Genomic DNA, 13,767 nt, shown 5'->3' on the forward strand with positions numbered 1-13,767 from the left:
GAGGACCTTGTTTCATTAATGAAACTATGAGTGGGCTTAGTGAGGCTGGAGACTAGAGTAGCTAAGTCAGAAAGGTTCTGCTTAGAGGTCTCCATATTCCCTTGAGAAGATGGGAATTATGGTCTATTGTTTAACCTATTTTGGTTCCTACCACTTTGATTGAAACCTTGCTGAGGTTTCTGTTAATCCTTTCATGAGAGGTTAGGATGATTCCTCCATGAAGGGTTATAAGTGTTTCCATAGGATTCTCCCATGTAATTCACCTCCTCCATGGTGGGTTGATCAGGATCATAAGCTTCTGTCTCAGAAGAAGCTTCCTGATTACTGCCAGCTGGAGTTTGCATCCCAGTCAGATGTTGAGAGATCATGTTGACCTGTTGGATCAAGATCTTATTCTGAGCCAGAATGGCATTCAGAGTCTTAACTTCATGAACTCCTTTCTTCTGAGAAGTACCATGGTTAACAAGATTCCTCTAAGAGGTGTACATGAAGTGGTTGTTTGCAACCATCTAAATGAGCTCTCTTGCTTCTGTAGGCATTTTCTTCAAGTGGAGAGATCCACCTACAAAGTTGTCCAATGAAATTTTGGACAATTCAGATAGGCCATCATAGAACACACCTATGATGGACCACTCTGAGTGCATGTCAGGAGAACATCTTCTGATCAGTTGCTTGTATCTTTCCCAAGCTTCAAAGAGGGATTCACCTTCTCTTTGTCTGAAGGTTTGAATATCCACTCTAATTTTTCTCATTTTCTGAGGAGGAAAAAATTTAGCCAGAAAAGCATTAACCAGCTTTTCCCAAGAGTCAAGACTCTCTCTAGGTTGGGCTTCTAACCATATCTTAGCTCTATCTCTTACTGCAAAGGGAAAGAGCATAAGCTTGAAGACTTCAGGATTAACGCCATTAGTCTTTACAGTATCACAGATCTATAAGAACTCAGCTAAAAACTAATGTGGATCTTCCATTGGAAGTCCATGGAATTTGCAGTTCTACTGCAAAAGAGAGACTAACTGAGGCTTAAGCTCAAAATTGTTAGCTCCAATGGCAGGTACAGCAATGCTTCTGCCATAAAAGTCAAAAGTAGGCATGGTAAAGTCACCAAGAACTTTTGTAGGCTCCTCTTCAGGTTTGGCCATGTCCTCCTTTTCTTGTTTAAAACTTTCTGAAAGGTCTCTTCCAGAGTGTTGTGCTTTAGCTCTTTGTAGGCTCTTTCTTAAAGTCCTTTCAGGTTCAGGATCAGGAGTTAAGAGGGGTTCTTTATCCCTGTTCCTGGTCATAAACAAGAAGAAAAGAGGAAAAGAAGAAGACTCTCTACACTAATAGGCAAGAAGCTCCTCCTTAGAGTGAGATGTGAAGAAAGAAGAAAAAGAAAGAAAAGCGAAAAGAAAAAGAATAGGAGCTCTATGTTCAAGAACAGAGGACTCCCTGTGAGATGTGATAAATAAAGGAAAGATGATAAGGAAGTGAAGATAGAAGACGAGAGAGAAGTAGAGTTCGAATAAATAGAGATGTGAGAAGAAGAGCAATATAAATAGAAAAAGGTATATAACAATTAAAATATTTTTATTTTTATTTCATTTATTTAATTAATTTCAAAAATTAGTTAATTAATTTAAAAAGAATTTAAAATTTAAAAGTTAAATTTTCAAAATAGAGGATGGAAGAGAAGAACAAGTTTTTGAAAATTAAGAGAGATGAGAGTTAGTTATGTAGTTTTGAAAAAAGAAGAGAGAGAAGAGGGAGATATTATTTTGAAAATTAAAAAAGAGAGGAGTTAGTTAGGAAGTTTTGAAAAAGAAGAGGGAGAAGATAAGATATTAATTAAGAAAAGATTTTGAATTTTAAAAACAAGATATAAGATAAGATAAGAAAAGATTTGAAATTAAAATTTCAAATTAGAAAAAGATAAGATAAGATTTTTAAATTTTGAAAAAGATATGATTTTTATTTTTGAAAAAATTTGATTTTTGAAAACTTGACAACTAAGATAAGATAACATAAAATTTTAAAATTAAAATCTGAATTTTCAAGTTAATTTTCGAAAATTATTGTTAGAATTAAGTTAGAAAATATATTTTTTTATTTAATGATGAAAGAGAAAAACACAAAAAAGACACAAAACTTAAAATTTTTTGATCTAGCACCCCTTTATTTTCGAAAATTTGGAGGAAAACACAAGGGGACACCAAACTTAAAAATTTTAAGATCAAAACACATACTAAACTCAAGAACACTTTGAAGACAAACAAGAACACAAAGAACAAAATTTAAAGACTCAAATAACACAAGAACATAAAAAGGACACCAAACTTATAATTTTTAGAAAACTTAACACAAATTTTCAAAAATCACAAGAAAATAAACAAGAAAACACCAAACTTAAAGACTTGGCACAGGATTTAAACAAAGAAAAATTATTTTTAAAAAATTTTTGAAAGAAAGACTCAAAAGAGCACAAATTACCAAGAACATAAGCCAAGCCTCTAACCAATTGAACACAAGAAATAAAATTATTTTTGAAAAACCTTTTAGAATTTTTGAAAATTTGAGAAGAAGAAAATAAAATAAAAGACTCAAAGACTCAAACCAAGAACACAAAAATCAAACAAAGAAAAGAAAAAAATTTCTTTTGAAAAAGGTATTAATTTTTTGAAAACTAAGAAGAAGAAAACAAAAATTAAAATACTCAGATAAAAATAAAAATTACCTGATCTAGGGAGCAAGACAATCCTTCACTTTGTCCAAACTCAACAATCTCCGGCAACAGCGCCAAAAACTTGGTGTGCGTGTACGCAAATCCCACACTTTCCGTACAACAGCAGTACCAGCAAGTGCACTAGGTCGTCCAAGTAATACCTGAGCGAGTCAGGGTCGATCCCACGAGGATTGTGGTTTGCAGCAAGATTATGTTTATCTTGCAAGTCTTAGTCAGGCGGAATCAGAAGGAGTTGGATTATGTAAACCTTGAATGATTATATGTCATATATGGAATTTGTAGTAGAATTGAAAGGAATAATAGGAATAGAGTTGAGAGTTGGAGTTGCTTTGCCTTTCTGAATGAACTCTGGTACTACTGTCTTCTTTGCTTGTGAATGATCTTCTTCTATGGCAGGCTGTATGTGACCAAATCCATTGCCCGTGGTCATTGATCTCCTCTGCTACAAAATGAACGCCATTGCCCGTGGTCATTCAATCTGACGGAAGGTGAAGCTCTAGCAGTTCATTCTCTTGGCAAACCTACTCAAAACGCCACAGACAAGGTCGAATCTTCCGGATCAGAGAACGCTGCTTCTTTGGATTATAGCCTATACCACGGAACCCTAATCTTCCCGGATATCGTCTGAACTGGTGTCTCGGGAAGTCCCCAACAAAGTCGTGGATTAACTGTTTGAGAAATGTATAAACGTAGCTGTTGGCTCATCCTTTCCTTACAAGTATTCACACGAACACAAGTAGATGCGGGTGTTTCTCAGGCACGTTTGTCTTAATGTGATGAACATAGCTAATTTTTCAGATCATCCTATTCACCACGATGAATATCGGATATACATCTTAGAATTAAATCAAACACTGATCAAAGAAGAAATAATAGTACTTTTATTAATTCATAGGACTCAGCAAGGCTCCTCTCCTCATCCTAGGAGGTTTAGAAACTCATTCTAAAAGTAAAATACAATGAAAAACTCGAAATAATGGCTGTTTTCCCTGATAAATCCTCTAATGATTATGTAAAATAAACTTTAAATACTAAACAAATAACTAGTAAGGAAAAATAGTCTATGTAGTGCTAAAATCCACTTCTAGGGCCCACTTGGTGAGTGTTTGGGCTGAGCTTTGATGAGATCCACGTGCTATGAGCCTCCTTGGGCGTGGAACACCAGCTGGGGGGTCCTCTGGGCGTTTGTACATTGGTCTCTGCTCTTTGGGCCCTGGACGCTTGGAAGAGAGCAGGTAGCTGGCGTTGGACGCCAGGTTTGGGCCTTCTAATCCGAAGCAAAGTATAGACTATTATACATTACTGGAAAGCTCTAGAAGTCAAATTTCCATAGCTGTTGAGAGCGTTCCATTGGACTTCTATAGCTCCAAAAAAGCTCTTCCGAATGCAGGCAGGTCAGATTTGGACAGCATCTACAGTACTTTCTCTGTCTTTGAATCAGACTTCTGCTCCAGCTCCTCAATTTCAGCCAGAAAATACCTGAAATTGTCCAAAAACACAAAAACACATAGTAGAATCCAAAAATTTAAATTTAATACTAAAACCTATAAAAACTAAACAAAAACAACTAAACCCTATATGAAAGTGATGTCAAAAAGCGTATAAAATATCCGCTCATCAGGGACACCAAACTTAAAAATTTTAAGATCAAAACACAAGGAAAAACAAGAACATTTTGAAGATTGACAAGAACGCCAAGAAAAAGACTCAAAAATTTGAAGAACACAAGAACATGTAAAGACACCAAACTTAAAATTTTTGAAAACCAAACACAAAATTTTCGAAAATTTCAAATAAAAACACAAGAAAATACCAAACTTAAATTTTTGAAGATCAAAACAAGAAAATGGAATAACAAGTTGAACACCAAAAAAGAACACAAAAAACAAATTTGAAAATTCATGGGAAACAAAGAACTCATAAGGGATACCAACTTTAAAAATTGATACTAGACTCAAACAAAAGACTCTATTTTTGAAAAATTTTTAAAAGAAAGAGAAGAAAATTCGAAAAACTCAAACAAGAACAAGAACAAAATCAAAAGACTTGAATAAAAAGATCAAGATTAATGCCAAAAAGAAAATATTTTTGAAATATTTTTGAAAACAAAATAAAAGACTCAAACCAAGAATAAAGATTAAACAAAGAAAAGAAAAATATTTATTCAAAAAGGTTTTAAAATTTTCGAAGAATTATGTAAGAAAAAAACAAAAATTAAAAGACTCAAATAAAAAACAAAGATCAAACAAAGAAAATAAAAATTTTTTAAAACTATTTTATTTTATTTTTTCAAAAATTGAAGGAGAAGAAAATAAAAAATAAAAGACTCAAATAAAATAAAAATTACCTGATCTAGGGAGCAAGACAATCCGTCAGTTTGTCCAAAATCAACAATTCCGGCAACGGCACCAAAAACTTGGTAGCACGAATCCCCACACCTTCATACTATTGTACCAGTAAGTGCATTGGGTCGTCCAAGTAATACCTGAGCGAGTCTGGGTCGATCCCATGAGGATTGTGGTTTGAAGCAAGCTATGGTTATCTTGCAGGTCTTAGTCAGGTAGATCAGAAGGTTGATAATTTTATGTCATATATGGAGTTGTAAGAGAAATGTATGACTTGAAAGGAATAAAGCAAAAGAGGTAGAATATACTAATAGGAATAGGGTTAAGGATAGGAGTTTCTTTGCCTTTCTGAATTAACTCTGGTATTACTGCCTTCCTTGCTTGTGAATGATCTTCTTCTATGGCAGGCTGTATCAGATCAAAGCCATTGGCCGTGGTCATTGATTTCCTTTACTCCAGATCAAACGCCATTGCCCATGGTAATTCAATCTGATGGAGGGTAAAGCTCTAGCAGTTCATTCTATTGGCGATCCTACTCAAAACGCCACAAACAAGATCAAATCTTTCGGATCAGAGAATGCTGCTTCTATGGATTCTAGCCTATACCACAGAGACCCTAATCTCCCCAGAAATCGACTGAATTGGTGTCTCGAGAAGTCCCTAACGAAGTCGTGGATTAGCTGTTTCATAGATGTATAAACATAGCTATTGGTTCGTGCTTTCCGGCCACGTATTCACACAAACCCAAGTAGACACGGGTGTTTGTTAGGCACATTCGTCTTAATGTGATGAATAGAGCTGATTGTTTGATCATCCTATTCACTACGATGAAGATCGGATATACATCTTAGAAGTTAATCAAACACGGATCAAAGAAGAAATAGTAATACTTTTATTAATTCATAGGGCTCAGTAGGGCTCCTCCCCTCAACCTAGGAGCTTTAGAAACTCATACTGAAAGAAAAATACAAAGATGAACGAAAATAGGGCTGAATAGTATGTGTTATATCTGATGTTTATGTAAAATACACTTTAAATACTAAACAGACTAGTAAGGATAAAATAGTCTATTTAGTGTTAAAATTTACTTCTGGGGCCCACTTGGTGAGTGTTTGGGCTGAGCTTTGATGAGATCCACGTGCTAGGGGACTCCTAGGGCATTGAACGCTGGCTAGGGGGTCCCCTTTGGGCGTTTGGATGCCAGTCTCTGCTTTTGCGTGCTGGACGCCAGGAAGGGGGCAAGAAACTGGCGTTAGACACCAGTTTTGGACCTTTAAATCCGAAGCAAAGTATATATTATTATATATTGCTGGAAAGCTCTGGAAGTCAGCTTTCCATAGCAGTTGAGAGCGCTCCATTTAAACTTTTGTAGCTCCCGAAAAGCTCTTTCGAGTGCAGGTAGGTAAGATCCAGACAGCATCTGCAGTGCTTTTTCTGTCTCTGAATCAGGCTTCTTGTCCAACTCCTCAATTTCAGCCAAAAAATACCTAAAATTGTACAAAAACACAAAAAGTCATAGTAGAATCCAAAAATGTGAATTTAACACTAAAACCTATAAAAACTCAATAAAAACTAGACAAAACATACTAAAAACTATATGAAAATGACGTCAAAAAATGTATAAAATATCCGCTCATCATTCCACTATAGAGTGTTATATGTGGTTGGAAAGCTCTTGAAGTCTTCTTTCCAATGACACTAGAATCACCTTATTTGAAATTTTGTAGCTAAAGTTATACATGTTGGAGTGTTGAGGGGTCAGGTTGCCATTTCATCCTTGAACTTCTTCTTGTGCACATGCAAGGGTTCGATCCTGGGGCTCAAAACTTGCTCCATTCATATAATAACGCCTCATGCATGCTTTCCTCATTGCCCACATATCAAGCATTAAAGATAGTGCATTAAAGTAATTTACAAGATGACTTACATACTAAGTGTATCAATAATGCTTATGACAACTTCACTTAGTTCTTTCTATTGCATCAAATTCACCTTGTGTATTCATGAAATAGCTACAATTTCAACTTGTGCTTGATGATTTATTTTATGTAGAGACATTTCATGAAATCGCTTGTTTATTAGCTAAACTTGTATGAAAATAAACTAAACACTAACTAAAATAACAACTAGAAACTACCAATGATGCACATGCATCAACTGACGCATACGCGTGGCCAATGCAGAGTTCAAATGATGCATACGCCTGACAAGTAGCACGTGCCTCATTAAAGTAAAAATGCTGGGGGCAATTTCTGAGCTCATTTCTAGCCCAGTTTTGAGCGTAGTCTACAGATTAGAGGCTAGGAGTGTAGTAGGAAGGAGGACATTACACACATTAGCTTAGTATTAGTTTTAGATAGATGTAGAATTCTAGAGAGAGAGACTCTCTCCTCTCTCTAGGTTTTAGGGTTCTTATTTTAATTTTTCTTAGATCTAGGTTTTAATTCTTGCTTTCATTTACTTTTCCTTGCAATTTATTGTTCTTGCATCTTTGTTCTTCTAGTTTTATTTATCATTTCCTTTATTTTGTTGCCTTTATGTTTATGACACTTTGTTGCTTTTAATTTTAATTAATGCAATTTATATTTTATGTTCTTTTATTGTTTAATTGAATTCTTATTGTTATTTTCTTGCATTGGGTAGTTGTAGATTTTATATTTCTTGTAATTTTATCATACTTTCCTTTTAGTGTCTTCCAAGTGTTTGATAAAATGCTTGGTTGGATTTTAGTATAGATTTTTGTGTTCTTGGCTTGGGTTGGTAACTTGCGTAACCTTGAGTTACTAATATCTAAGTGATTGATAATTTGTTTACATTAACTCTAGTCTTTCACTAAATTGATTAGTGAGGTGGCTAGGGCATATGGACTAGGATCCATTAAGCTCACTTGACTTTCCTTCCATTGTTAGAGGATGACTAAGTGGGAGTGATCCTTGTAATTATCATGTTGTGGTTAGTGACAAGGATAGTAATCCTTAACCATTAACCCTTGCCAAGACCTTTTTACCATTTGAGTTTCATTTACTTTCTTGCAATTTACTTTCTTGTTCATCATTCCAAAACCCCAAAAGTATACTTCATAACCAATAATATGTACACTTCCCTGCAATTCCTTGAGAGACAACCCGAGGTTTAAATACTTTCGGTTTATTTTTATTGGGGTTTGTACTTGTGACAAATAAATAAAACTTTGATTGAGGATTGTTTATTGGTTTGGATCTATACTATCAAATGAATTATTTTAGTGAAAATTCTTGACCGACATTAATCCTACATCAAGTTTTTGGCGCCGTTGTTGGGGAATTGCAATGTGTGCTTGTTATTGGTTATTGTTCATATGTGAATATTGTGAATAATTGCTTTGGTTTCTTTGTTTGTTTTTGCTAGTTGTAGGATTTTGTTCTTATTAAATTTTTTATTTTGTTTTCTCTTTTCATTATGAATTCTTATCACTTTGGCTATGAGTTTGGTTACAACTATGTTGTAGAAAATGGAAATTATGATGAGAACATGCATCAAGGATGGAGAAACTAAAGGTGAAAAGAGCCTCAAGCCTATGGACAACCTTCATGGCAACAACCTCTACCAATGTACTATGAGCAAGCACCATTCCATGATGCATACCAATCAAATGGTGGACCTTCTTGTGGTTATCAACCATAACCACCATCTGAACCTTATCCTGAACATAGCCCTCAACCACCATACTCACAAGCCCTACTCCACCATTCAACTCCATATGATCCTAATCCATATCCACCATACCAACAACCTTATGAGCCATATGAACCATACTTAGAGCCACCGAATTCCAACATTAATACTCTCAAGAACCACTACCTCCATATACACCACCTCATTATTCTTACCAAGATAAACCACCTCCCATGTATGAGAACTTTCAACTACAAGATGAATTTCCCTTTCCACCATAACCCTCCATGGAAGAACATCCATATCCATCCATCCAAGAGCAATATGATCCTACTTATGTTAGCCAAGTAGAACAAGAGCCAAGGGATCATCTCAAGGAAGCAATGGATTAGCTTCAGAAAATCATCCATCAAAAGGAGCAAGAGAAGGCCCAAAGTTCGTGCAAAGTTATCATGGCTAACATTGCCAAAATTAAAGCCAACTTGGACTCATGGGACTCGTGCAACAAACAAAGCATTTTCTCGGATAAATACGGAGAATCAACCGAAGAATAGAGCATGAAAGAGATCTTAAAATCTCAACTTGAGAATAAGGAGATGGAGTGTGTTTTGCAACAAGTGGAAGGGATGGAGATTGTTGAAGAAGAAGAAGAAGTGGTTAAAGACCTAGGAGAAGTTGAACAAGAGGTGGATTCCAAGCTTAAGAATACTTCCACATCATGTAATGTTGTTGATGATTTCCTAGAAGTTGTTGAACATTCTTCTATTGAGATTGAAATTGATGTTAATGAGAATAATATGCAATCTCCTAGGCATATTGTGGTTGAGGAAATATTGGAAGAAGTTGAGCAAGCGATAAGTCCTATTATTGAAGACGATTCCACACCAACTAATGTGCTATTTGAGATTGTTGAACCTTCCTCATTGTGTTGTAAAATTGATGTTGAGGACGCTAGAGCACAACTTCCAACACATGACTTAAGCATTGAGAAATGTGTAGAAGAAGTTGGTGAACAAGGAATTGAAATTGAGGAAGCTTCCCAAGAGGTGGATGTCATCCAAGAAGAGTACAAGGAAGTAGAAACTACAAGGCTGTTGGAAGCCTTTCTCACTAAGCAACCATCCATCTTATCATTTGAGTGGGTAAAACTCATATCCTTAAGCTTTATTATCCCATTTGAATATGGCTTACTTGGAACGGATGGTCAACTTGAATGAAGAGTAAGAGAGAGTTGTGTAGTGGTTAGAAATATAATCCTAGGTTCATTGCGGTTGCCTCATCTAAGTTTAAGTGCAATAGTTGGTGTAGTGCTACATTGAATGGGTCTAGGAAGGTTTTTAGGTGCCTAAATGAGAATTCACAAGTCTTATCACCCGGATTAAACTATGGTAATCAACAAGAAGACGGGTGCAAAAACAAGGTTTGGGACCCCGGAATACAATTTAGAAATCAACAACTTTGGGATCTTGTCACTTGTTTCAATTTGTTTGAAGGCTTTATGCACCTAGATTGGGATCCCAGAGGCTATTGGAAATGCAAACTGATGAGCGAATATTTTATACAATTTTTGATGTTATTTTCTTAGTGTTTTTTGTATACTTTGTTAAGTTTTATTATGTTTTAGTAGGTTTTAAAGCGAAATTCACTTTTTGGATACTACTTTGATATTTTGGATTTTTCTTTTGATTTAGGTGATTTTTGGGTGAATTTGGCAAGTTTTGGCAAAGTCTGATTCAGAGGCAAAGAAAGCACAACAGATACTGTCAGCTCCTGACCTCTGTGCATTCAAACGAGTATTTCTAGAGCTACAGAGGTTCCAATGAAGCATTCTCAATGTTGTTAGGAAGCTAACTTCCAGAGCTTTCCAAAAATCTATAATGGTTTGTACTTTTCTTTGGAAATGAAGACCTAAAGCAGGTGTTGAATGCCCAAACTACCCCCTTTCTGGCGTTCAACGCCCCAAGAGGATAGAACCCAGCGTTGAATGCCCAAAACTGGCATTCAACGCCACAAAGGGAGCAATGCAGTGCACTCACACCCCCTAACGGGCATTCAACATCCACTCACTCAAGTTGGATGCCAAGCTCAACCTAAACACTCACTAAGTGGGCCCAGAAGTGGATTTTTCACATCTTTAGCTTAGCTTATTTCATTATTGTAATTTCTAATTATTATTAGTTTCTTATTAAAGTCTAGTCATTAGTATAAATAAGGTAAGATCACCATTGTTCATGGGGATCTACACCACATTCAAACTTTACACTTTATTCTCTGTACAGTATGATCAACTAAACCTCCTAGGTTAAGGTTAGGAGCTCTGCTGATTCCTATGGATTAATACAATTACTTTTCTACTTCAATCTATGTTTGATTCTATTCTATCATGCATTGTCGTTCTTCATCCTTAGGAATCTTGATTCTACATGAGCTCTTTACGAGTCCTGACCCAGATAGTATTAAGCTATAGCTTGAGAATGCATCACGGGTTCCAACAAGTTATTTGGGGTAATTAGGGTATGTGACATAAAACCTCATTAGTCAGGGGTAATTGAGGTTCCTGTGGCTCGAAGGGCTAGAATCATAAGAGCGTCAGTCTCTGTTCTAGAAGATCCGACCTTGTCTGTGGCGTTTTGAGAAAGATCGTCAAGAGATTGAATTGCGCGCGCTTCACCCTCTGCTATATTGATCTAGTCCGTTCGGATGTTTGGTCTGGACCTGAGGAGATTAATGACCATGAGCAATGGCTTAATCACTTACAGCTTTGCTATTGAAAGAATTATTCATCATTGGAATAGTTAGTATGACATGTTAAGCCAGAAAGGGACCATTCCGGGCGTTCAACACCCCAAATGGAGAAAGACCCAAGCAAGTTCCTAGGCATCCAACACCCAAAAGGGAGCATGAGCTAGCGTTGAACTCCAGCCAGGGAGCAAGGCTGGGCATTCAATGCCCTAAAGGGGGCAGGGAATTCGAAGTTCCTAGCCTCTCAGACCAGTGAGTCCCACAGAATCTCTACCTACCGCCACCTTTCTTCTCTCTCCTACCTTTTATAAACCTTGAAACCCACACCTCACTTTTCCTCTTCCCAAAATACACCTTTCCCAAACCAATCATCGATTCTATTACTTTAATTTCTCACCAACCCCACCCACTTCAAATTCAAATTTTCCCCCGATTCAACCGAACCTAACCCTATCCCTACCCTATAAATACCCCCATCATACCTCTCTTCATACTCACACCTTCTACACACTCTCTCCCACTTATCCTATACACTTACCACACTATTTTTCTTCCTCATCCCTCACTTGGTTGATGCCTTCTTCCTCTTCTCCTTCCTTCCTTCTTCTTCTACACTATTCCTCTTTTATTACTTTTGCTCGAGGACGAGCAAAAATCTTAAGTTTGGTGTTGTAAAAGCTTTGCTTTTTGACTTCTACCATTCCTAAGTATGGCACCAAAGACTAGTGAAACCTCAAGGAAGAGAAAAGGAAAGGCTCTCACTTCCTCTTCTGAACCATGGAAATCATGGAAATTCCTCACTAAAACCTACCAAGATCACTTATATACTGTGGCGAGGCACAAAAAGGTGATTCCTGAGGTCCCCTTTAGGCTCAAGGAGGATGAATATCTGAAAATCCTTGAAGAAATCTGGAGAAGGGAATGGGAAATTCTAGCCCACACTATCTCAGCTGTTGGCACACTAATGGTGCAAGAATTCTATGCCAATGCTTGGGTCACAAAGGGGCATGACACTAGTGTGAACCCACAACCCAAGAACTACCGCATTATGGTCCGAGAGTAACTATTGGACTTCAGTCCGGAAAGTGTGAGAGTAGCGCTCCAATTGCCGCAAATGCTAGGAGACCCACACTCTTACATTAAAAGGATTAACTCTGATCAGTGGTTGGAGTAAGTGCTCACACACATCTGTGTGGAGGGAGCTCAATGGAGACTAAATGCACACGGTAAGCCCTACCAACTAAGTAGGCTTGACCTCTAGCCAGTAGCCAAAGGATGGTTGGAGCTTGTGCAATGCTCCATCATCCCTACTAGTAACCAGTTTGAAGTTACTATTGACCGAGCAATAATGGTGCATTGCATCATGCTCAGAAATGAAGTGGAGGTGCATGAGGTAATCCCTCAAAAATATACAAGGTAGCCACAAAAGCCTCCACCAAGGTGAGACTAGCCTTCCCACATCTCATCTATCGCATGTGCAATTCGGTTGGAATCAACATTGCAGGTGACTCCCTCATTAAGAAGGATAAGCCTATCACGAAGATGAAGATGGAGAATGTCAAGGAGCAGGCACAAGGACCCTAACAAGATCCTGTGCAACCACCTCCACCAGAAATCCCTGAGATGCCTCAAGGGATGTATTTTCCTCACCATGACTATTAAGATCAACAGAATACCTCAATAGGGGAGCTGAGCTAAAACATGGAGCAGTTGAGGGTGGAGCACACTGAGCACGTCACCATCCTCCATAAGATAAGAAAAGATCAAAGACGCTTGATAGAGGGACAGCTGAGGTAAGGGCGTGACATAGAGGAGATCAAACGCTCTATTGGATTCTCCAGGGGAAGCAGCAGCCGCTGTCACTGAGGTTGTTGAGTCCCATTATCCCTCTATTTGTTTTATTTCTATTTTCATTATACTTTAATTTATTGTCTGTTTTCCTTTCTAAGTTCATGATCACGTCTAGTATTTCGTTCTTTTCTAGTTTTATGTTCTTCTTTTAATTCAGTTATAAGATATCCATTGTATCATCACCATGCTTAAAATAAAAATTATTCGAAAAAAAAAGTAGTGACAAACATAAGTTTTAAGTTCACATGAGTTATTCCAGGTATTTTGATGTGGTGGCCTTGAATTTACTTTCTGAATATATGTATTAACAGTGCATATTTGATATTGAAGTTAAGTATATTAGCTCTTGAAGAATAGAACATTTAGAGAAATATTTTGGATCCTCTCTGAAAAATCAGAAAAATATTGATTCTTGAAGTAAGAAAAAGCAGCTAAAAGAAAAAGAAAAAAGAAAAG

Source organism: Arachis hypogaea, chromosome 1 (assembly GCF_003086295.3).
Source record: "Arachis hypogaea cultivar Tifrunner chromosome 1, arahy.Tifrunner.gnm2.J5K5, whole genome shotgun sequence".
In the NCBI taxonomy this organism is placed as follows: Eukaryota; Viridiplantae; Streptophyta; class Magnoliopsida; order Fabales; family Fabaceae; genus Arachis; species Arachis hypogaea.